The following is a 24,894-nucleotide window of genomic DNA, read 5'->3' on the forward strand; positions in this document are numbered from 1 at the left end:
CAATGTGACTGATAAAACACAACAAAAACATTTTTTGTGTGATATAATTACAAATCAACAGTTTTTTTTCCTTTGTGTGCACTGTGAAACCTTGCTTCTTCACTAATTTAATGATTTGAGGTCAATGGGAAGTACCCTGTAGGTTTTGATGATGGAGTTTGTCAATGTGAAAACCTGTGATGTAAATGGCCATATCTTTTGATTGTGTTGACTTAGAAGCTTCACTTCTTTACATCGCCAAACGGCCGTAGACCTTAATGATGATGATGATGAGTCCCATACTTCTTTACAGAGCGTAGGGGTGCGACGCGGAGACCTGCGCCGCCTTACTAGGCAAGGTCCTAGTGGAGGTGGTTTGCCATTGCCTTCCTCCGACCGTAATGGGGATGAATGATGATGATGAAGACGACACAACAACACCCAGTCATCTCGAGGCAGGAAAAATCCCTGACCCCGCCGGGAATCGAACCCGGGACCCTGTGCTTGGGAAGCGAGAACGCTACCGCGAGACCACGAGCGGCGGACTATACCTTAATATGTGACATAAATTTGAACTTTTTCGTTCCTCAGAAAAATAGTTTTGATCAGTCGGACAGACAGACAGGCAAACAGACAACAAAGTGGTTCTGTAAGGTTTCCGTTTTTACCGATTGTGGTACAGAACTTACAAGGCAGCAGATTACCAAAATAAGTATACTATCAGTACGATTGAATAATAGTGTAGAGTCTGCACAGGATAAGGTGGCCGATGTGCAGACACGAGTTTCCGTCCGCAGCTCTGGGCGAGTCCATTCCGTCGTTCAGGAGGGGAGGCCGTCTCACTGTGCTGCCGCCTGTCGGCTAGTGCACGTCGAGTGAGCGCAGCGGTATACACGGCATCGCATCACAGTCTGCAATCACTATAGGGGCAGGAAGAGTTCTGCATAGCCAGGCAAGAGAGATTATTTTCAATGTCATTACATTTATGTCAGATGAGGCATAAGAGAGGAGACAAATCCCAATAAAAAGTGTTCTAGAAAGAGTGCAGGCTGCTACTGGTGTGTCACTTCGAACAATCCGGAGAATAAAGAAAGAGGGAGAAAAAGTAGTAGTCGACAGTTCCGAAGATTTCTCTACTCCCGGAAAAAGAGGAATAAAGAGAAAAAGATTTTACATTTAGATGATTTTGATGAACAAGTTGTGCGGAGACTGATACATAATTTCCACGTGACAAACAAACAGCGTCCACAATAAAGGCACTTTATCCCATAGTAAGAGAAAATACGTCTTTTAAGGGGAGTATTTCTTCATTACAGCACCTACTTCAAACTTTAGGCTTCAGGTACGTTTTTTTTTTTTTAATGTCAATGTATTATCTATATGCGTCAATTTTTGTGTAATTAACGTGCTTAATATCTATCAGGTGGTACAAAACAAAAGATAACAGGAAGATGCTTGTGGAACATTTAGAAATACGCAGTACACGTGTTGAATATTTAAAGAAAAGAAAAAAGTACTGTGAAGAGGGTTGACCTATCATATATGTTGATGAAACCTATATTCACAGTTCGCATACTACGCCCAAAGAGTGGACAGACAGCTCAAGTAAGGGAGTAAAGGCGCTACTTTCAAAAGGGCAACGGCTGATTATAGTACACGCAGGTAACAAAAATATCTGATAAGGACAGTTAGTTCTGTAGACTGTAAAGTATTAATTTGTCTAAACGTCAAAGGAAACATTCGCATTCTTCTCGTCTACAATACTGTAGATCAGGAGATATTGAGCATTCCTTTGAAATTTCATGTTCTTCAAAACAGCGACAGAAATAATGCCGGTGATAGTAACGCGTTTATGTCATTTTTCTGACCACAGGAGGCAAATAAGGTTTTGTGCCAAATGCAGTTTTAATTTTCAAATCCGCCACTAAAACAGGAGATTATCATGCAGAAATGAATGCTGAAAATGTTTCAAGGTATTTGTTTTATCATTTACTATCTGACTGTGGTACACATGTAAAGTAGTGTCATAATTATACTGAACGACTAGATTTGTTATCAGGTGGCTGGAAAACACACTAATACCGAATGTGTCGCAAAACTCCATTGTTGTGCTTGACAATGCTAGTTATCACAATTTTCTGCATGAAAAACCACCAACAATGCATAGCAGGAAAGCTGACATGGCATATTGGCTAAATTCCCGAAACATTCAATTTGACCAGGGAAGTACAAAGATCGAACTGCTTGCCTTAATAGAAAGCAACAAACCCACAAAGATTTACACTGTGAATAAACTTCTGGCACATTATGGTCATTCTGTTCTCCGTTTACCTCATTAACATCCTGAACTAAATCCTATAGAAATGGTATGGGCTACGGTAAAGAATTGGGTGGCTACAAAGAATGTTACGTTCATGCTGGAGAATGTGTGGAAGCTAGCTGAAGAAAAATTTTCCTACATTACTGTACAGGAATGGGAGGCAGTTTGCTGACACGTGGAAGATATGGAAGAAACATATGCAAATCAGGAAAAATTTACAGACGAACTGGAAGAAATGGTTATTGAGATACGTGCCAGCGATTCTGATGACACTAGCTATGATTATGATGATGATGATGATGATTTCCAACCTTTCCAGTCTCAGGACAGTGAATAAATAAAATGGCAGTAGACAAAAAACAGTCGTCGTGCATTCTCTTTGTTTTACAGTCTGAACATGGTAGTCAGGGACGTCGTCTGCTGCATGTATTATCATATTAACTGTGAAGCATGTGAATTGTGACATGTCCTTCGTGATTTAGCATTGTTTTCACTGATTGTTTAAGCACTATCCAGTCGAATGTAATAGTGACCACTAATGAAAACTCTTTCTATTTGCAGGTTCAACAGAAACGCCATACCTCCTGCATTCACCACAAATCAGTCAAATGGTTCAAATGGCTCTGAGCACTATGGGACTTAACTTCTGAGGTCATCAGTCCCCTAGAACTTAGAACTACTTAAACCTAACTAACCTAAGGACATCACACACATCAATGCCCGAGGCAGGATTCGAACCTGCGACCATAGCGGTCGCGCAGTTCCAGACTGTAGCGCCTAGAACCGCTCGGCCTCCCCGGCCGGCACAAATCAGTCCATAGCCTATATCGCAAACATTACATAACTAATGTTTAACTAATATGTATTTCGTAGCAAGATTCATAATGTTAATAACATAATAATAGAAATAATAAAATTATGTTCATAAAATTGGGTGTAGTACTTTAAGAAAGCTTGTTATTTTTATTATCCGGTGTGCCATTCCTCCGCATTACTCCAGATGGTCGAGCGTAGGCTTCGCTGTACGGCGGCATTTCCCCTCCAGCGCTGAGTACTTCCCCTCCGGTGCTCGCTCACTGCCCAGCCCATGGAGGTTACCTCCATGGCCCAGCCCCTAGCCCCACCACTACCGCTCTCTCCACGCTTGCCCAGTTGTCTGCGCATCTACCAGCCAATTTCTCCTGCGTGCACTCTACTTCCGGGCATTCTGCCAAGGCGTTGTATCCATTTTAAGCACAACATTTCGATGACCGACCCGGCCATCTTTTTCAGGTGCTGCAAGTTTTGCTGTCACCATGTTTACATGCGACACATCTTCTGAAAGACAAAAATCGAATTTCTAAAACCGTTTTTCCGTGTTTACACGTTAAGGTCTGAACATATTTTTTAACTCATTTAAGTATGGCATCTGAGAAACAGTCAAGACAATCGTTATTTCACTTCACTTAAATATTACAGGTAGACAGTTTTAATATTACAGGTAGACAATTTTATGCTCAGTCTAATATTTCTTCTTGTCCTTCACTGACAATAAGTCCATATTAACCAAATATTCTGAAAACAAGACATAACTTGACCACTCTTTCAAAACCGATTTCGTTCACATAGAAGCGAAATCGACTGCGGAATTGGAAAGCCGACAGCTAGAAGCGGATTTCCAGAATCGATTTTGAAGTGTTTGCATGACTGCCTAGAAGCAGTATTGGAAAATCGGTTTACGAAATCCGGTTTTGGGAGCTCCAAGTAAATGGGGTGAAATGTTATGCGTACTCATTGACTGGATTCCAACCAGACTGTGATTTATTGTTTTGGGCGTCGGGAATTGAACTCTGCTATAAATAGTGATGTTAGACCAATAACAGTTAACAGTCGAGTTGGAGTCCAGACAGCGAGTACACATAACTGCAATACTCACAGAACCTGAAGAAGACGGATGGGTCAGTTGTCGAAATACTGTGTATGAAATCGAAACTACGATTCAGCAGAACGCACAGAAGCACACTTCTAGCAATAATACTACTTAATCTGCTAACAATTTCAACTTATGAATAACATACACCTGTTTCTGTAACATACTTCTGTCAAAGTCATAAACAGCCCAACATAACGTTACACTTTAGATGAACAGCATGGCTGCAGCTTTCCTCCCCTGGCAATCTATAACCATTAAGTTGATCATAAATCGTTATAAGTGCGTTTTTGGTGTAACTTTAGACCAATGTTGTACTATATACTTGTAACTAGGAGAAAATAATTACAAATACAAAGTGAATGTGCTTATCTTTTCTGAGTGCCTTGTAGGTCGTTTATTGATCATCTTAATCTCATTATCTATAGGGACGGGTTACTTTTGTTATCACACTAACTAAAATAATTATCACCATATTAGTTCTTGATATTTATTTTCTTCCAAAATACGTCTTAGAAAATGACTTAGCGAAAATATGCATAAAAAGACATTTTTACAAAGCTCATCTTAACAAAAGAGTGATTAACCAAATGAACTACATACTGAATACTATCTGAAATTCTGAGGACGTCGAAATAGTGTGACTGACTAAAACTGCAGTCTGTCATGCTTATCACCAATTTACAACCTAGCTGTTTGCAACCGAATGTCCAAGAAAAGAACACCTTTTTAATTACAATAATTTTATAATGAAACCAAATTTCAACAAAAGAGTACATTTTTGGGAACTATTATTTTAGTTTTACAAAGAATACTGTTAGTAATTTAAATTAATTTCAAATTTATGTCTGGAGTTTCTGGAATTATAAAGTTTCTTTCAAAAATAGTTATGTTCAAAACATATTTCTGTTGATAAAAACATGTTATTATTTTGTCATTAGATAATAAATTCTTTCCATTAAGGTGTGTGACAGTTAATTTAACAATCAAATGAAAATATATGGTTCCAGAGATGTTTTCATGTCTCAAAAATATGTGATGTATCCCATAGGCAGACTCAAGGGCCGAGAAGAAATTTGTACCAAGATCAGCTTTTGAAATATGGTCTCCTGCTCACTAGACAAATGCGCTAACCACTATGCTATCCTGCTGCAGTGGCTTTGCGCAACTTGATGGACTACCCTAGCACACTCCCCTCCTCAATCCAAATTCCCATTCAAGCCTCAGCCCAGTTGATATTGCCCCTAAAATCGAATACCATTGCAGAGGCTCACCACCTGTGTTGGAATAGCATCAAATGAAATGGGGGTGCCTATGTGAAACCAATGTGTAGGGGCTTTAACTTATGCCTGTGTAGAAATCTTATGTAATCTGTATTTTGTTTAAGTTATCATTCTGGGTTGTTTCTGTAAATAACATGTTTTCGATTAAACTAATTGCATATCACAAATAGGTAAGAGTCACCCAAATCCTGAAAATAAATTTCAATCGTTAGCCAAAATAAAATTATTATAATTTTAAAAAATGTATGCCACTCATTGTGAATTCAGTAGATTGTATAGTAGCAAACAACAGCGTATAACAGACACAGATCTTTTTTATTTCTAAGTACCTCCTCATTCCAAAATAAATGATGAGATGAGAAATCCTCATTGTTAGATACTATAAATCTTACAACACATACTAAATGAAATCATTACTTTTACATAATGATGTATATCATGCCAAACATATATAAATTTCTATTGGATAGGAATTTGATAGCCCATCGAATTATTTCCGACTTATTGCAGCTTTCTACTCTCAGTTACCTTGCCAAATACAGTTTGGCAGCCAGCTACAGTCATCACTCCGTGTGTGAAATGGACTGAGAGAAGAAGATCCATTGGCGTCTATTTTACTCAACTTAGCCCTTGAAAAAGTAAGTTGTGACACTCGACAAATCAGAGAGATGGAGATGGTGAGAGCAGACACAATCCTGGCATTTGCGGACGATGTTGTGACTCTTGATGACATCCTGCAACAGGTATACTTTGATACTTCCCAATTTCTCCTCAATGTGAAGAAATCTGGACTGATGGGGAATGATGATAAAACAAAATTCCTTATTTTATCACTATATAAAGCTCTTCGCCATTCCATTGCTTTTGATGGGCAAATCCTTGAATGAGTTCAAGAATTCAAGTTCCTGGGATCCATACTAAGTAATGAAAGCGAAGTGATGAAAGAAGTGCATAAACGAATAATAAATGCTAATTGCATGTTATGTAGCGCGAACAGTTTACTCAAGTCACAACTAACATGACAGAAGAAAAAGATCTAGCTGTACATGACACTAGTATGGCCGGTACTTTTATATGGTTGTGAAACTTGGCTGACATCACCAACAACTGAGGAAACAATCTCTGCCTTCGAAGGGAAAGTACTTCAAAGACCTATATATGGAAGGTAAATGGAAATGGGGGACAAAAGAAAAAAGGTAAATGGGAATGGGGAACAAAAGAAAACCTGTACTAGTGGTTTGTAAAGCCACACATTGACTGAATATTAGAGGGGAAGAGTTTACAGTGGTTTTCCAGGAGGCAATGGAAGGATCGAGTATTAACAGTCAACCAAGTGAATCCAACAGTGGTTGAAGATGAAGCTAGAGACCGACAACAGTGGACTACCATTTGCAGTAGATATCTCTTCATTGTGACTTTTATAATTTTTTATAGTGTGATGTATTTTTTAGTTTGTACTGTGTTCATTTTTTTTATTTTTCTGCTGTAGGTTTTAAGGACCTGTCAAAGCAATAAAGGGTTATAATAATGACCCTAAAGTATGCCATAGATTGAATCATGTACTTTGTTAAAGGGTTTTTTCCACCTTCAGATATATTTCACTCGCTAGCAAGTGCTTTAGTTAATACAGCAGCAGGCGTTTCCCCTCGACTACAGGTACTTAACAGCATCGCCTCTTTTAATACATTGTCCAATAAAATGATTTTTACCTTCAGCACAAGACATTGTGGTCTGGTTATCATGAAAACCAATTACAGGATTTTGATGCTTATTATTTGACAATTCTTCTGTCAGCTGTCTCAGACAGATTGCCTCTTTGGTTGCAGAATTTAAAGCTGACTGTTCATCTTCAGTAGTTGATGAAACAGCATCCTTTAGTTTCTTGCTCTTCCAACAGAAAATCAGTCCCACATTGTGACAACCCGGTAGTTAAAACATCTACAAAATTCGAGTCAACAAAACCAGTTACATGTAGATCTTTAAAAACCTCTTGGTTAGAGACAATGCCATATTTCATGATACCCTTGCTATAACAAAGGTCTCATTTTGCTTCTCTCCTATGCATGCCAGTAAACTAACAATTATGTTGGTCTAAATTTTTGCTGTATGATGTATTTCAGTTCGTGTATTATTGCTGATATACACCAAGAATGCTACAAGTTACTGGTATGGCCCTTGAAGCTTATTACCCTGCACAACCCAGAGCTTTGTGGAGCGCGCATAGGTGTAGGTGTTCCAGGTTAAATAACAGAGAGTGCAAATACCGTCAATCTACACTTTTTTACTTGGCAGCGGTGCATCAGAGAAGGTGCATATTCCACTGGAGCTCAGAACAGACTAGCTTGAAGATTGACCTGTGGCAGACCATAGCTCGGGCCTCAAAGTTTCCTCACACTGCTTCTCGCGATTTCTGCTATGTCGCCACAGTCCCCCCCATGGGAGAGTGGAGCAAACAGAGGGGGTGAACGGTGCTGCTATTGATATTGTCTTCCCACAGTAGCACGTGACCAGCCATGCTGCAGCTGGCTGTTTATGCAGGGGCATGGCTGGACCATTTCTCGCAGTGTTGAGTAGATGGAGTGTGTATGGTTGGTAGCAGTAAAAAAAGATTGTATTGCGTGAGTTGAGGGTGTATGTAGTGTGGTCATCTGAAATGGAAGTGGAGGTCAGTGTTGGCGAGTAATGGGTGCTGAAATAAGGAAGGCGATGGTGCTGTAGCAGAGCGTGTGCACTGCTCCAGTGGCTGACGCTTGAGCTGAGTACTTTTAGTAAGCAGGACTGTGAGAACTCTGTCTGCAAAAAAATGTGGAAGTGATTGAATCCGGATCGACATCTGACGAGAGTCTAAATTGTTGGAAGCAGTGGCGGCCGGTTATCATGTGCTGATGTGCTGCAGCCCAGTGTAAATATTGCACTGAAGTTATGCCACTTTTCTCTGAATGCGAGCGGGAAATCAAACTAAAATTACAAGATTTCTCTTCCGATGAGAGCTGGAAAGAGGACTAGAAGTACACCATTTGTCTTCGAGCATGCTGGTATGCAGAAAAGGGACGAAAACATGTTTTGTAGCTCTCTCTCTGCTAGGACTAGAAACCAGTGTCGAGTGCTGACATGGTGGTTAGGCCCTCTACAATCAACTCATAGAAGCGATGCAGCTATCTGTTTTCGACTGCACATACTCTGATGTGATGTCATCCCTCCAGGCACTATGAGTTCTATGTTGCTCACAGTACCGTTTCAGTATTTTCCTTTGAAACTGCATGCAATATAATATGCAAGCGAGAGGATGAGGTATTTTACAGAAGCAGTTGTCATAATAGCTCAGGTTCGATTCCCACCATTAACAACATTTATTTTAATTTCCCACAATGTTAAAGTATTAATTGTAAAATTTAATTACATTTAAATAGTTCATGTATATATTATGTAAAATTCATATGTTTAATTTAGTTAGGATCAGTAGCCCTGTAAGTGAAAAGGCTGTAGATGGTGGTAAAAAAGTGAGTAATTGAGGAAATATAGTATGAAAGTGTTTTCTGCAAATGATGTGCTAAACAGATCCTTCAACATTAGATATCTGGGGAAGAATGTGAGGTTTAAAGAGCTTGGTAGATCTATGTCAAATGCAAATCTAATAACAAGGGGGCGTGGGGCGTGGTATGAGGCTCACCGATTTGACTACAACTATGTGAGTAGAAGCCCCTTTCAGGTTCCTGGTATATATCGCCTGAGAAGGCCACAGGAAAACTGCTCTTTAATGATTTACACGTAGAGTATATGGGATTTTTGAGCAGGAGCTCATGTGACAGCATGGTACCCTCGTGGTTACATGCAACAACTGGCACTTTGTTAGCTTGGTTTTGATCCTTGCTGTTACCAACGTTTTTAATTTGTTCGTCGCAATGTTCAATGGTCGATTATAAAACTTAAATGTATTTAAACAGTTCGAATTATATCTGTAAAATTAATAAGTTCAATTTAGTTACAATTACCAACCTTTGTAAGACAAAGGCTATAGGCCATCACATTGTAGCACATTGATAAAATTCTGCACAAGCTGCCACTGGTCAGGAGAATGCTCCTGATTGTGTGCTGTCACAGATGCATTACTCACGTTGTTGTCTTTTCGAGATGTGAAGGTCGCCAATTAGTTTGACTGAGATATCCTCAGATCGGAAGTGGTGGAAGTCCACTCACACCATACTTTCTTTGTCATCCAGGTTAATGTATGGAATGTCATGTATATGGTTAATGCTACTTACAGGCATATCAGTGATATCAAGCGGGGTCCATGTCAGTTTAAGTCTGTTGACTGTAACATAAGTCAGTTAGTCGTGCAGTAATATGTCAAAGGTGTTGTCACCCTGCCTAATCACATTATGTGGGCCTGAGTAAGGTAAATGCTGGTAAGACAATACAATCTCGCTACACGACTTTTTCACAGTCCTGCAGAGCCTTATGAACGAAGATTTTCTGAGAGCCATGCGTCCATAGGGGTGGTATCTTATGTGCAATGAGTTCCTTGACTTCGCAGACGAATTACAACAGTTCTTTGTCTCCAGGAAGTTGGGATGTCTCTGTGAAGTCCGCTGGAGGAGTGAATGGATCTCTATAAAGTAGTTCGACCAGAGAAATGCGGATAACTTCATTATAAGTCGAACATACACGTAAAAGAAGACACACTAGGACATCTGTCAATTCCCCTCCATGACAGATGAGAACTACACTCCTGGAAATGGAAAAAAGAACACATTGACACCGGTGTGTCAGACCCACCATACTTGCTCCGGACACTGCGAGAGGGCTGTACAAGCAATGATCACACACACGGCACAGCGGACACACCAGGAACCGCAGTGTTGGCCGTCGAATGGCGCTAGCTGCGCAGCATTTGTGCACCACCGCCGTCAGTGTCAGCCAGTTTGCCGTGGCATACGGAGCTCCATCGCAGTCTTTAACACTGGTAGCATGCCGCGACAGCGTGGACGTGAACCGTATGTGCAGTTGACGGACTTTGAGCGAGGGCATATAGTGGGCATGCGGGAGGCCGGGTGGACGTACCGCCGAATTGCTCAACACGTGGGGCGTGAGGTCTCCACAGTACATCGATGTTGTCGCCAGTGGTCGGCGGAAGGTGCACGTGCCCGTCGACCTGGGACCGGACCGCAGCGACGCACGGATGCACGCCAAGACCTTAGGATCCTACGCAGTGCCGTAGGGGACTGCACCGCCACTTCCCAGCAAATTAGGGACACTGTTGCTCCTGGGGTATCGGCGAGGACCATTCGCAACCGTCTCCATGAAGCTGGGCTACGGTCCCGCACACCGTTAGGCCGTCTTCCGCTCACGCCCCAACATCGTGCAGCCCGCCTCCAGTGGTGTCGCGACAGGCGTGAATGGAGGGACGAATGGAGACGTGTCGTCTTCAGCGATGAGAGTCGCTTCTGCCTTGGTGCCAATGATGGCCGTATGCGTGTTTGGCGCCGTGCAGGTGAGCGCCACAATCAGGACTGCATACGACCGAGGCACACAGGGCCAACATCCGGCATCATGGTGTGGGGAGCGATCTCCTACACTGGCCGTACACCACTGGTGATCGTCGAGGGGACACTGAATAGTGCACGGTACATCGAAACCGTCATCGAACCCATCGTTCTACCATTCCTAGACCGGCAAGGGAACTTGCTGTTCCAACAGGACAATGCACGTCCGCATGTATCCCGTGCCACCCAACGTGCTCTAGAAGGTGTAAGTCAACTACTCTGGCCAGCAAGATCTCCGGATCTGTCCCCCATTGAGCATGTTTGGGACTGGATGAAGCGTCGTCTCACGCGGTCTGCACGTCTAGCACGAACGCTGGTCCAACTGAGGCGCCAGGTGGAAATGGCATGGCAAGCCGTTCCACAGGACTACATCCAGCATCTCTACGATCGTCTCCGTGGGAGAATAGCAGCCTGCATTGCTGCGAAAGGTGGATATACACTGTACTAGTGCCGACATTGTGCATGCTCTGTTGCCTGTGTCTATGTGCCTGTGGTTCTGTCAGTGTGATCATGTGATGTATCTGACCCCAGGAATGTGTCAATAAAGTTTCCCCTTCCTGGGACAATGAATTCACGGTGTTCTTATTTCAATTTCCAGGAGTGTATTTTAAGATTGCGGTGGCAGCGCTCTACTAGTCCATTTTTTTGTGGGTAGTTGGTTTTCGGCAGTGCTGAACACCACGTAAGTGCAGAGTGTTGTAAAATCTGCTCACTCGAATTGTCTGCCCTGATCTCTCGTTACTGTGGAAGAGCAGCCGAAAGTAGGAGGACAAGAGGGTATGGACCCACTCAGGTGTGTTGCCAGATTTATTCAAGATGGCACATCCAAGATTACGACGATAGATGTGGCAACGTCACAGTGAGGTCATGGGGGGGAAGTTCAAAGTTTGGCGAGAAATATGTCAGCTGGGCTACCATCACTAAACTAACCCCATCCCTTCTTCCCCCTCCATTCCCCTATCACGTAACCTTTTGAAAAGTGAATGAAATAAATTATTCTGTTTAATTTGGAAGGAAATGTTTTGTTAAAAAATCTCTTTTATGTTCGTTAAAAGCCACAGCCAATTTTTCTCAGGGCGCTATCGCCAGAAATATCATACATATTCCAACGTGAGGACATCCGTCTTACTCTCCTCCTGCTGTCTCTCCCTTTCTAACCATATTCTTTCTCTCTCTTTATCTCTCTCCTCCTGCTGTCTCCACATCTCTAACTGTATTCTTTCCCTCTCTTTATCTCTCTCCTCCTGTTGTCTCCACATCTCTAACTGTATTCTTTCCCACACTTTATCTCTCTCCTCCTGCTGTTTCTGAAACTGATCTAATTTAATTAAAATAGCAGTTACGGCGTCGTAACCCTGCGCGGCGCACTTAACTTGTTGCTTAGCTGCAGGCGCGGCAGTTTCACTCGCAATCGTTTGCAACACACTGCCATCAGCGCTACGCTCTATCTATGCGTGCTGATTTGCAGTTTCTGTTTCATGATTAGTAATACTGACTTTCTATGCGATGTAGATCCCATGTAAATTTCCTCTAATTCGTTATGACTATCCTCTAGTGAATCTGCTTCTATATCGATCTCTCTCCTAGTCTTGCTACATAATCTCATGGATTCTGAATGAGCGACGTTGTCTTCTACCCTCCTTGCAGGTGTTCTCAGCCACCGCTTCACAGCAAAATTTCATTAAATTCAAGAACAAAAGCAGTATCAGTTCATTACAAATCAATAGATGTTTATTCCTGTAGATGGAGAAAACACATGATTATTCATCCTGTCTTATTGTGTCATCCAGCATCAGTTTATGTCGGTTTACGTATGAATTAATCGTTTATTTATTAATACATACGAAGTCCATACTTTTTATTGAAGTTTACGTTTCAGTTTCGTATTGCTGTATCACACTGTGCAAATGCACAATTTGTCACACGTTAACCTTAGCTTCACACAGTTGTTGTGCCCCAGAGTAGGCTGTTTATACAGTCTCACTACTTCTGTCACACACCACACTGTTTCTAATGTCACAAACAGGTCTTTCCGGACACGCTTGCACAGATCAGCTTTTATGTTCGCTAGTGCGGGCAGATTCCCGTTGTTGACTTCCTCCAGTTCCTTCATTGATTTGGCCACGTCCGTTTAAATCAGCTGCATTACATAACTTCCTTGTCCAAAACACACTTTTTAGTTCGCCACGGTCTGTAAACTATTCACTTCATTAAAACTTTAGTAAAACCAAATCTCTGGCGTTGTACCGTTCATATTGTTTCATGAACACTGTTCATCGTTATGGTTCCCATGAATGATGTTGTTTTTGGTCACACTGAATACAGTTTATTGACACAACGTTCATTCGGGTCTATGCATACACAGTCACTGTTCTGTACAGTCTTTTGTGCTACATTAAACTGTTCATGAAAACTTTAACATTTTGTCTACATCACGAAATACATACATGATGCATTCGTATGCACATTGTACAATGCACATTGCACAATGTACATTATGTTGGTAGCATAAGTACCTTCCTGTTACATTTGGTTGGCCAATTAGACCATTTATTGGACTTTTCGACACTGGTCTGGTTTTTACAATAACTGAGTTTGTTACATATTAGGATATATATTTACATGTAAACTGAATACAGGACTTCTGAATATGTCTCTGCTTCCGTGATTTTTTTTATCACTGTCCTTGACAGTTCGGTTCACTAAAAACGTTAATGTAACTTAGTGACATTTTATCTTTATAAATTCGATGGATAAAACTACCTAGACTCTACCTATTGTTCTCTTTAGTGGATTCATGGCTTGTACAGTTAAGTGTACTACGCTCATGACCTATTAATAAAGTCTATAGTCTCTTTAAAAATGCTAGATATACCATTGCATATGTCATTACATATTTCCAAGAAATTCTATTATGATATTAACTGCATAAAACTTTTGATATATACTAGTAAAAAAACTTTCATTTTGATCATCAAGTGAAAATCCATTAATCAAATGAAACACTCTTAAACTTAAACTTACATCTATTATATATATACAAATAATTCATAAATTTTTTTCAACATCTTTTGTAACTGCCAGCAATGGGCTGCTGTAAGGTATCATTGACGGCTCAGTTATTCCCCATTCTAGCATCTTACGTATTTGTCGTTTTACTACCTCCTTTTTCGTTCATGGAACGGAGTAAGTAGCATTACAAAATGTTTTGGGTAGTATCACATCAGTATTGTATGTATAACTTCTGATGACCCCTGGTCTCTCTCATAGAATACCTCTGTATGTTCCGTTAATAGTTGAGATAACTGTAATTGTTGCTCTGGTGTCAGATATGCGGATTGCTTTACATTATCATTTACTGATTGACAGGACTCTGTGGTACTAACATTCTCTCTACTGTGATGGTTATAATTTCGCCCCCAAAAATACTGCTGCATATGCAGTATTTTTGGCAGATTACACTTTACTTTGACATTGTGACAATATTTACCATGTACAGCTTTAGTGAGCAGCAATTCCAGTTACACTCTTGCTTCTCCATTCTCTGAACTGCAAATACCTTGAGAGACGTCCACATAGGCATTCCTTTTTCTCAAAAACTCCCAACCCAGAAAACAGGCATCTCTCAATCCCTTTACAACTAGGGACCTGCAATTAAATGCTCCATTTCCCATAAATACGTCCACATGTACCATGCTCTTAACTGCCTGTACCAATGGCATCTGACACTTTGCAATTTTGAACTGGCAGCACTGACACTTTATGCAAATGGCACAACTTCTTATAGAAATCATAACTCATCACATTAACTGTAGCTCCTGTATCAATCATGTTATTGACAGGTATACTAAGAACTTTAGCTTGAATCACAGCCTGTATCAGCTCACTATCTACTTGGTTACATCTCTTATTCTCTGTTAAAAGTTCCTCCTACATTCCAACACCATCGTTATATCTTAACATATTGACTATATCCTGTTTCTCCTTACTTTTTTTTGTGAGTTCTCCCCCCATCCCATGGCCAGCAATGGAGAGCTAATTGCGGCCGTCTTAGTTTGTCGAATCAGTGATGTAGGTCGATTGTCATTTGTCACATCAAGTATTCTCACACTTTGATTCTGGTTCTGCCAAGCTGGGATGTTTGAAGTACCTGCTTGACCGTGTTTGTACCTATTATTATTACTGTTTGAGTATATTTTGGGGTTATTCTGATTATCCTGCCTTGGATACCACTGCATTGCAAACCTATTCTTTCCCTGTGGCCCTGCATCTCGCATTGGCTGTTGATTGCCACCTCCTGGGCCAAACCTTTCCTCATATCTTCGTTTTCGTCTGTATTGAGGTGAAATGTTTCCCTAAGCCTGTCTAATGTTATTAGCTTCGTCATCGTTCCGATGGCTGTTAAATGACTGATTTCCATTCATAGGATTTCCATTGTGGGTTGGGTTGTTTGGGGGAAGAGACCAAACAGCGAGATCATCGGTCTCATTGGATTAGGGAAGGATGGGGAAGGAAGTCGGCCGTGCCCTTTCAAAGGAACCATGCCAGCATTTGCCTGGAGCGATTAAGGGAAATCACGGAAAACCTAAATCAGGATGGCTGGACGCGGGATTGAACCGTCGTCCTCCCGAATGCAAGTCCAGTGTGCTAACCACTGCGCCACCTCGCTCGGTGATTACCATTGTGGTTTCGCCCATTAGAACAATTGTCATAATTATTCCAACTATTTTGCTTATTATTATTCTTTTCTTTATACTCATAACCATTTCCATTGCTACTTTGCAACTTTAAGTCTTCCTGGGTCAAGCCTATTTGATCTCTCCTAGTCTTGCTACGTAATCTTATGGATTCTGAATGAGACATTATTTTAGCAGAACTATCTACAGACGGTAATCACCAAAAAAATAGTAATAATACAATCTACAATTTCTAATTCTACACAAAATCTACAACAAATATCAATTTCCTTGCCTACTGGAATTACTATTTGCCAAACACTACCACGCGGTACTAACCATGAATACTGGCAAACAACAAAACACACGAAGGCAAGAGATATTTTCAGAAGCCCTCACCTCCATTTTTACTGTCGGTTCCAATCTTATTCAAATCAAGAGTGGGTTCCAGGTCTTCAGTGTCTCTTAACATCGAAAGTACTAATCCTTGTACACATGAAACAAATTACATATACAAGTGTTAATTTTCTTATCTGCAAAATACAGAGCTATTACAAATGATTGAAGCGATTTCATAAATTCACTGTAGCTCCACTTATTTACATATGGTCACGACACACTACAGATACATAGAAAAACTCACAAAGTTTTGTTCGGCTGAAGCCGCACTTCAAGTTGCTGCCGCCAGAGCGCTCGAGAGCGCAGTGAGACAAAATGGCGACAGGAGCCGAGAAAGCGTATGTCGTGCTTGAAATGCACTCACATCAGTCAGTCATAACAGTGCAACGACACTTAGGGACGAAGTTCGACAAAGATCCACCAACTGCTAACTCCATTCGGCGATGGTATGCGCAGTTTAAAGCTTCTGGATGCCTCTGTAAGGGGAAATCAACGGGTCGGCCTGCAGTGAGCGAAGAAACGGTTGAACGCGTGCGGGCAAGTTTCACGCGTAGCCCGCGGAAGTCGACGAATAAAGCAAGCAGGGAGCTAAACGTACCACAGCCGACGGTTTGGAAAATCTTACGGAAAAGGCTAAAGCAGAAGCCTTACCGTTTACAATTGCTACAAGCCCTGACACCCGATGACAAAGTCAAACGCTTTGAATTTTCGGCGCGGTTGCAACAGCTCATGGAAGAGGATGCGTTCAGTGCGAAATTTGTTTTCAGTGATGAAGCAACATTTTTTCTTAATGGTGAAGTGAACAGACACAGTGTGCGAATCTGGGCGGTAGAGAATCCTCACGCATTCGTGCAGCAAATTCGCAATTCACCAAAAGTTAACGTGTTTTGTGCAAGCTCACGGTTTAAAGTTTACGGCCCCTTTTTCTTCTTCGAAAAAAACGTTACAGGACACGTGTATCTGGACATGCTGGAAAATTTGCTCATGCCACAACTGGAGACCGACAGCGTCGACTTCATCTTTCAACAGGATGGTGCTCCACCGCACTTCCCTCATGATGTTCAGCATTTCTCAAACAGGAGATTGGAAAACCGATGGACCGGTCGTGGTGGAGATGGTAATCAGCAATCCATGTCATGGCCTCCACGCTCTCCCGACTTAACCACATGCGATTTCTTTCTGTGGGGTTATGTGAAAGATTCAGTGTTTAAATCTCCTCTACCAAGAAACATGCCAGAACTGCGAGCTCGCATCAACGATGCTTTCGAACTCATTGATGGGGATATGCTGCGCCGAGTGTGGGAGGAACTTGATTATCGGCTTGATGTCTGCCATATCACTAAAGGGGCACATATCGAACATTTGTGAATGCCTAAAAAAACTTTTTGAGTTTTTGTATGTGTGTGCAAAGCATTGTGAAAATATCTCAAATAATAAAGTTATTGTAGAGCTGTGAAATCGCTTCAATCATTTGTAATAACCCTGTATATTCTTTATATATATATATATAAATTTTCTGGAACATCGAGCCCCACGTTGGGCGCCAGTTATCGCGTAACTTTTTGAAAAGTGAATGAAATAAATTATTCTGTTAAATTTGGAATAAATGTTTTGTTAAAAAAATTTTACGTTCATTAAAAGCCAAGGCTAGTTTTTCTCAATGCGCTATTGCCAGAAATATCATACGTATTTGAACATGAAGACATCTGTCTTACTCACGATGGATGAAAAAATATCTTTCTTTGATGTCACGTGATAAGCAAATTAAACACAATACTCAAGTAATTATTTATTTTCTCTGTGGGGCTTGGTGCACCACTATAGCTGCCTATGTACAATCGCAGCATATACAATTGAAATAATTGTTTTTAATAAAACTGTACCTCTGGCCTAAAATGAAATGAAAGATTTTATAAGACACCGTTTTCTATTTATTCAGATTAAATCCTTTCAATACTTTCAGAATTAAATAACTATTAAGAAAGTTTTTATCAATTTAAGACCAATGGTGTCACTTCAACAATGCACTTACACAAAATGGCCAGGGCAACATTTAATCGTGACATAATTAAATAAGGGTCAGGGAAGGTACTTTCTTGCTACTAACAATAACACATGCTACATTGGATACTGACGTATATATTTAACAAAAATTATAAATACACTACATATAGTTAAATTAATTATGGACCATGATCTATATGCGACCTTCAGCTAGGATGTCAGATCTAAGTAGACGAAAGTGAAGCACAGCACAAAGAAACAAAAGTTCTTTTCTTATATACTAGGAGACAAAGATCATACTTATTACAATCCTAGGAGCGCATATAGCGCTTTCATTGTCACTGGATATCGATTACTAGATTTCATATTCTCTTTTTCAAGAAGCAATGCTATACCCTCTTCCCTCCCCCCACCCCTCTCCAAGAAAATGTCATGAAGTTCAAATTTTCGCGGGACAAGGTCGTTGCACTACTTCCACTAACCTAAGAAAGTGACGGGAAAAGTTTGGCTGGAAAATAGTCAGTTGGGGTGCCTCCACTAACCTAAGCCATCCGACCACCACCTTCCTGGGAATTGGCGGGAAAAGCACTCAGACTGTGCTGGTTTGCTGGATAGGATGGACGTAAGGCTTCATTTTGCATGCATTGTTTATTTAAGCAATTTGAGTTGTCATAGGCAGTAGCTCCATCCAGTGTGGCCACCATGAGGTTCGAAGTCCAGTTGACCTAGTACACAGTACTGCCACCAGAGGGCACTGTCATCTCATGGCGGTCTGGGGAAAATGGCGGGAAAAGGGCTTAGTCTGTGTCCAGCTGCTGGAGAGAGGATGGAGTGTACTTTATTTATTTGCAGTGGGAAGCTGGAACAATTTATTTAGGGTCAGATTTGATGTAGTTTATTTATTACACTGATACAAAACAGCCACCCTGCCATGGTTGGGATCACAATAAATAGCCTACAGACCCGCAAACTACTCGTAAATTACCGAAATAATGCAGTACATTGATGTATAGATGTGAAAACAACTCATAAATTGTCAAAATAATGCGTGTAAAGCGCTCTGCAAACACTCTCACTAATTATAAACTGCCAAAATAATGCGTTGCACAGCATACATACCTGCATACTGCTCGTAAATCACCTAAATAATGCAGTACATTGATGTACAGGCACGCAAACAACTAGTAAATTGTCAAAATGATGCATGTATAACGTTCTGCAAACACACCTCTGGTTGTACATGTGTTTATCTAGCGACAGGGGCTGATGCATAGCTTTCGTAGTTGTGGCTCACCCTCTCAGGCACAGCTAAAAGGTTGTCAGTGTTATACTGACATCACATGTCTATGTAAATAAGAGCCAAGTCTCCCTCGGAAATCGTAAATTGTCACAGAAATAGTTAACGGTCACTTTTGTTATTGTAGAAGCTTTCGTGAAGTCTCAGCTTTTACCCATGGACAAAAATATCCCAGAATACCACAGGATGCATTCTTCCTAGCGATCCTAACGGAACAGGCTGTCCCACATACAAGATGCCTCTAGTCGTGCATGTGTTTACCTGCCCAGCTTGGTTGACGCACCGCCACAAGATGTTCACGTAGCATGGCTGGAATTTTCCGTGTCATGCAGCTACTGGTCTGGAGATGTCTAATGCCACAATGGCAGGTGAGGGACAGCATGCCAGAGATGGATGTTCTGCTTCAACTTGTCTCTCAGAACTTTCCATAGATAACTTGCTCCCATCTTGTTCGAACCAGCCTGTAGAGGCTCCTATGTCCCAGCACAAAGGATGTCTTGTGAATGAATGGAACTTTCTAATTAACTCTTACTGAATTTACCTGCCAAACTGCTTCTGCTGCTGGCGTGGGAGCACTGTTAGCCATTCTTTTCTGCAGATGAGGCTTTCAGCATCAAAACTAGTTTGTACAGATCGCCACATTGCACTGACAGTTAAACCCTGCAAAACTGGTCTACAGGTCGTCAAATATGGAAAGACACTTGCTCAATTACACTGCTCTGTCACTGATGATGAAAGCTTGAATATTACAGCTATGTATCACCATGTTCCATATCGATGTAGTAAACACACAATTCGTATCCTGCGCCATACAAAATCTCCACTTCTGCATCCTGAATATTGCTATCGACCACCAGACCCTCGTACATACACTGTGAAGACAGACAGCATAAGCACTTGCACTGTATATACTCCTTTCAGCACTAGATATTGCCTGAGAGGTCAGACGGTCATCCACCACAGCCGACCATCACAAGTCATCCGCCCCCGCATGCACACTGGTCTGATGCATGAATAGAGGACTCTCAGCAGATCGAGGTCACTCTCTGAACTGTTGTACAAAGGCTGGGTCGGTTCCCTTCGATACAAAGGTTATACTGTTTCTGGCGCTGACCTGCTTCCTTGCTTGCTTTCTACATTCATCTCCAGACTCCAGGATTACAAGATGTATTTTCACACGGTTTGCCAGAATATCATACCATTTATGCGATACTTTTCGATACCAAACACATAGCAATATCGCTTGCATAGCAGTATCGTTCACGCAACATAATTCTGAAGATATAGATTGGAAATTATTTCTCTAGAAACCCGGAACTTTAACAAGGTAGAGCGTGCTGTAAATCACTGAGTAACTAGAAACTTATCCCGTCTGCGAAGATATTTACATGAAAACTCGAAAACAATAGCAGAAACTGATATTTCCACCCACGAATACCGATGCCAGTGATACAACAGATTTCAGACCATCCCTATAATTTACAAAGTCACTTAATGTACTTCTCATGTCTAGAGAACCAGAAAATGTGTCTTCCGCCAGTCACCAGTCATTCACCTGCTAGATGTACACACGAAGTGGGAAAGTACTCACATCACATACGAAACTCAGCTGATTTTATCAATAGACTGGGGGCTCTTTGCCTTAGCAGTGTAGACCTTCTAGTAAGTTCTGATGTGGTCTCACTTTTTACAAAAGTTCCTCTTGCAGATTCTTTGACACTGAATGGTAACATGTTTCCTGTTGGTATCACTGCTTTGTTTAGGCACTCTCTTTCCTCAACTTATTTTTTGTTTAATCAAGAATATTTTGAACAGATTGACGGTGTCGCCATGGGTAGCCCCCTGTCTGCCTTGGTGGCCAACATTTTTCATGGAGGATTTTGAGGAGAGAGCGCTTGAATCAGCTGCCCTGAAACCAACAGTTTTTTGGCGGTGTGTGGATGATACTTTCGTAGTGTGGCCCCATGGAGAAGAGAAATTAATGGAGTTTCTACATCACCTCAACTCCATTCATAGCAACATCCGGTTCACCATGGAAATAGAGAAAGATGGTTGTTTGCCTTTCTTGGATGTCCTGGTTCGAAGGGAGAGTGATGGTTCTCTAGAGCATTCAGTTTATCAGAAGCCCACTCATACTGATTTGTACCTGCAAGCATCGAGCTGCCATCATCTGTCGCAAACCATGAGTGTGCTTAAAACACTTGTTCATGCAGGTCTTATTGTCTCAGATCTAGATAGCTTACCTCAAGGACTCGCCCATCTAAAGACAGTATTAAGCGAAAATGGGTATTCTATCAGGCAGATTAACAGGGCACTAACACTAACAATTAAAACTAAGAAGCAGGAAGCGGATAAAGGGGAGAACATGCTGGAACAATCTTTAGCTTTTCTTCCTTTCGTTGTCAACACTTCGTTTAAAATAGCAAGAATCCTCCGAAAATTTCAGGTCAAAGTGGTTTTCCGCCCACCATCAAAGATTTCGGACCTTGTGGGATCAGTAAAGGACAATCTGTTACTACGAAAGGCCAGAATTTACAAGATACCGTGCCAATGTGGTATGGCTTACATAGGTCAAACCACACGTATCGTGAAAGAACGCTGCACTGAACATCAACGTTACACCCACCGTTTGCAGCCAAGCAAGTCCGTTATTGCTGAACATTGTATTTCCACTGGACCTTCAATGGAGTATGAGAAAAGAATGATTTTGTCCACAGCAACATCTTTATGGAACTCCATTATTAAAGAATCCGTAGAAATACGCCTGACGGAAAATATGTTGAACCGTGACAGCGGCTACTAGCTGGACAGTGCTTGGAATCTCATCATCTCCACGATTTGCTCAAATCGAAGACGGCAGAGTGCACCGACGGCCGTGACAAACAACGACGCAGAGGGCGACGAAGTTCCGCTATTCCACCAGCGACGGCGCTGCCGGCGGGCAGTGTGGTCCACCTATCAAGTTTACGACGCATGCGCAGAATAGTTGCAGCACGCTGTATATTGCGGAATGATGGACGTTTTCGCCAGTCTGCGACGGATCACCTGAGGATGACTGGCAGGTGCCCAGCTGAAATATCATGCGAGGTATTGAACAACGACCGGCTGCAAGTCCTAAATTTGTTTGAACAGTAAATTCGCCAGGATAACTTTAAAATTCACACCACAATCGATGTTCTCTCAACCAAACAAAGGTGGGAAATGTACAGAGACAGTCAGCCTGACAATTTTCATAGGAGAGAATAATGGTGCACCGCAAACACACGCCCATATTGAATCTTCTCAAATTTTCACTGAGAACACATGCGATCACGAAAGCTGTCCAACACATAGTAAGTATTGGTTCACTATTCATTTGTCTAGAGGGCGACACAGTTAATCAGCTACATTCCAGTACCCCATCTGGTCTTTCCAGTCGGACGGCTCCTGCCGTTAGCTAGAAACGTCAATCATTCCCGCCACAGGCCACTGCCACCACGTACTGCTTGCACACCAGACAGAATCGTCCTGGACAATTGGCCACATCTGTTTTATCACTGTACTTACAACTAAATGTTACGATCGCAGTCTCAATTGGACAACATTCGACAATGAGCGAAGTATCAGAAATAACACTTGCTGATGGCAGTGGCTCTGGAAATAGGAATATCTGTACCAGTCTTACGACCTGCCATATTTTTCCAAGTAAAAAAAAATCTTCCATTCCCTTTGCGGATATCACAGTATTCCACGTCAAATCAAATTCAAATGGTTCAAATGGCTCTAAGCACTATGGGACTTAACACCTGAGGTCATCAGTTCCCTAGACTTAGAACTACTTAAACCTAACTAACCTAAGAACATCACACACAGCCATGTCCGAGGCAGGATTCGAACCTGCGACCATAGCAGCAGAGCGGCTCTGGACTGAAGTGCATAGAACCTCTTGGCCACAACGTCCGGCCACGTCAATTCTATACCTTCTTTACGAATGGACATAGTCATTTTCTTTGCACATGTCGGAACGCACACACACATACTTTATAAGCCTGATGCTCAAGGTGAACCTATCATTCATCCCCTACTACTAAGTATCGTCAATAACTGTTTGCTGCCGATAAGAAACAATACTAAGGGAAAATCAGCGATGGATGGACATGTCCCATAAGTTTCTCCTGCGAGTGGTACCACTGCGTCATAGAAACAGTGGAGTGATCGTCTTTCAAGCCGCCAGATGTTAAAGACACGATCGTAACGACCGTATTACTATCAGAATCGGTCTTGGTTCCACAGTTGCCCACAAGTATCACTAACGATATGCATATTAAAAACTATACAAGCCTTATAAATCGAGGTATGGCATTACCTCTGAATGAAGTGCTTTTTCCAGACTGATACCACGACACTGAAATTAATATAGACGGCGATCGCTGGAGTGTGTATTACCGGACCAACTGTGAAGTTACACGTTGCCGACAGTGTAAGTTCGTAATAAAATCATCGAATTTAGAAAGTGATTAGGCTAAGGAACATGGTATGAAGCCGGTATTTGCAACTCTCTCCTGCCGCCGCTAGATATTTCTCCAGTATTTGTAATGCATTCTGTCTTGATGCCACGTCAGAGGTTCTACGATATATCCACTGGGTTATAGGCGATGGTTGATTGAGAAGGATCCCAAACCGTAGATGGTGTGCTGAGTGAGGTCGTAAGAAATGTATAAAGGCTCTTCCGATCTCTAGTGCTACGCTTTCTGGTAGAAATGCTGTCTGCCATTTGGAATCAAGTCTTTCCATTCAACTCTCATATCTCGAAACGAGTCACCTTTTTCGAACCTATCTGCTACAGTAAAATTTTAGATAGTCGCTCTGCATCTTGCGCTGCCATCCCTGCTGCTTTATGCATGTGATCGTGGCAATTTAAGTTGGAACCGAGCAAAAGTCGGAGAAAGCTATGTATATCACATTCTACAGCCCGTGTAGAAACAGCTGAGTTAGTGCGATAGGACCGTGTTTTGACCATTCGATGGAAATGGGAACATGTTGTAGCACCATCAACTGTGTACGCTGTGTAAGGGCGGCGCCAAACGAAGCCCACTCCTGTAACACGAAGTAGTACAAAGACAGAACACTTATTGTGGTTGGTTAGTTTGTTAGTTATGTGTTCCATTGATCAATAGCACGGAAAAACAGTTATGATGTCGAACGTGTCAAATGCACAAGAAATGCGCACAGGAAACAAGTTTTTTTTTTACATTACATTGTTATACCTAAATATTTCTATTATCTATCCCATTCCCTTAAATGGCACAAAATGCATATATTAAATCTCTTTTCTTATCGGGAAAATTAGGAAGACGCAACATCATACTGGAACTGCAGTACAAAGCAGATCTACAACTCTTAGGGTCCATTCTTGTCTATTACCCCAACATTCTATCATCGTTATTCTGTACCGCCACACAGAGAAAAATTACGAATTATAAAAGCTCCGCTAACTTCATCAGA

This window comes from Schistocerca cancellata, chromosome 1 (assembly GCF_023864275.1).
Source record: "Schistocerca cancellata isolate TAMUIC-IGC-003103 chromosome 1, iqSchCanc2.1, whole genome shotgun sequence".
NCBI classification, from domain to species: Eukaryota; Metazoa; Arthropoda; class Insecta; order Orthoptera; family Acrididae; genus Schistocerca; species Schistocerca cancellata.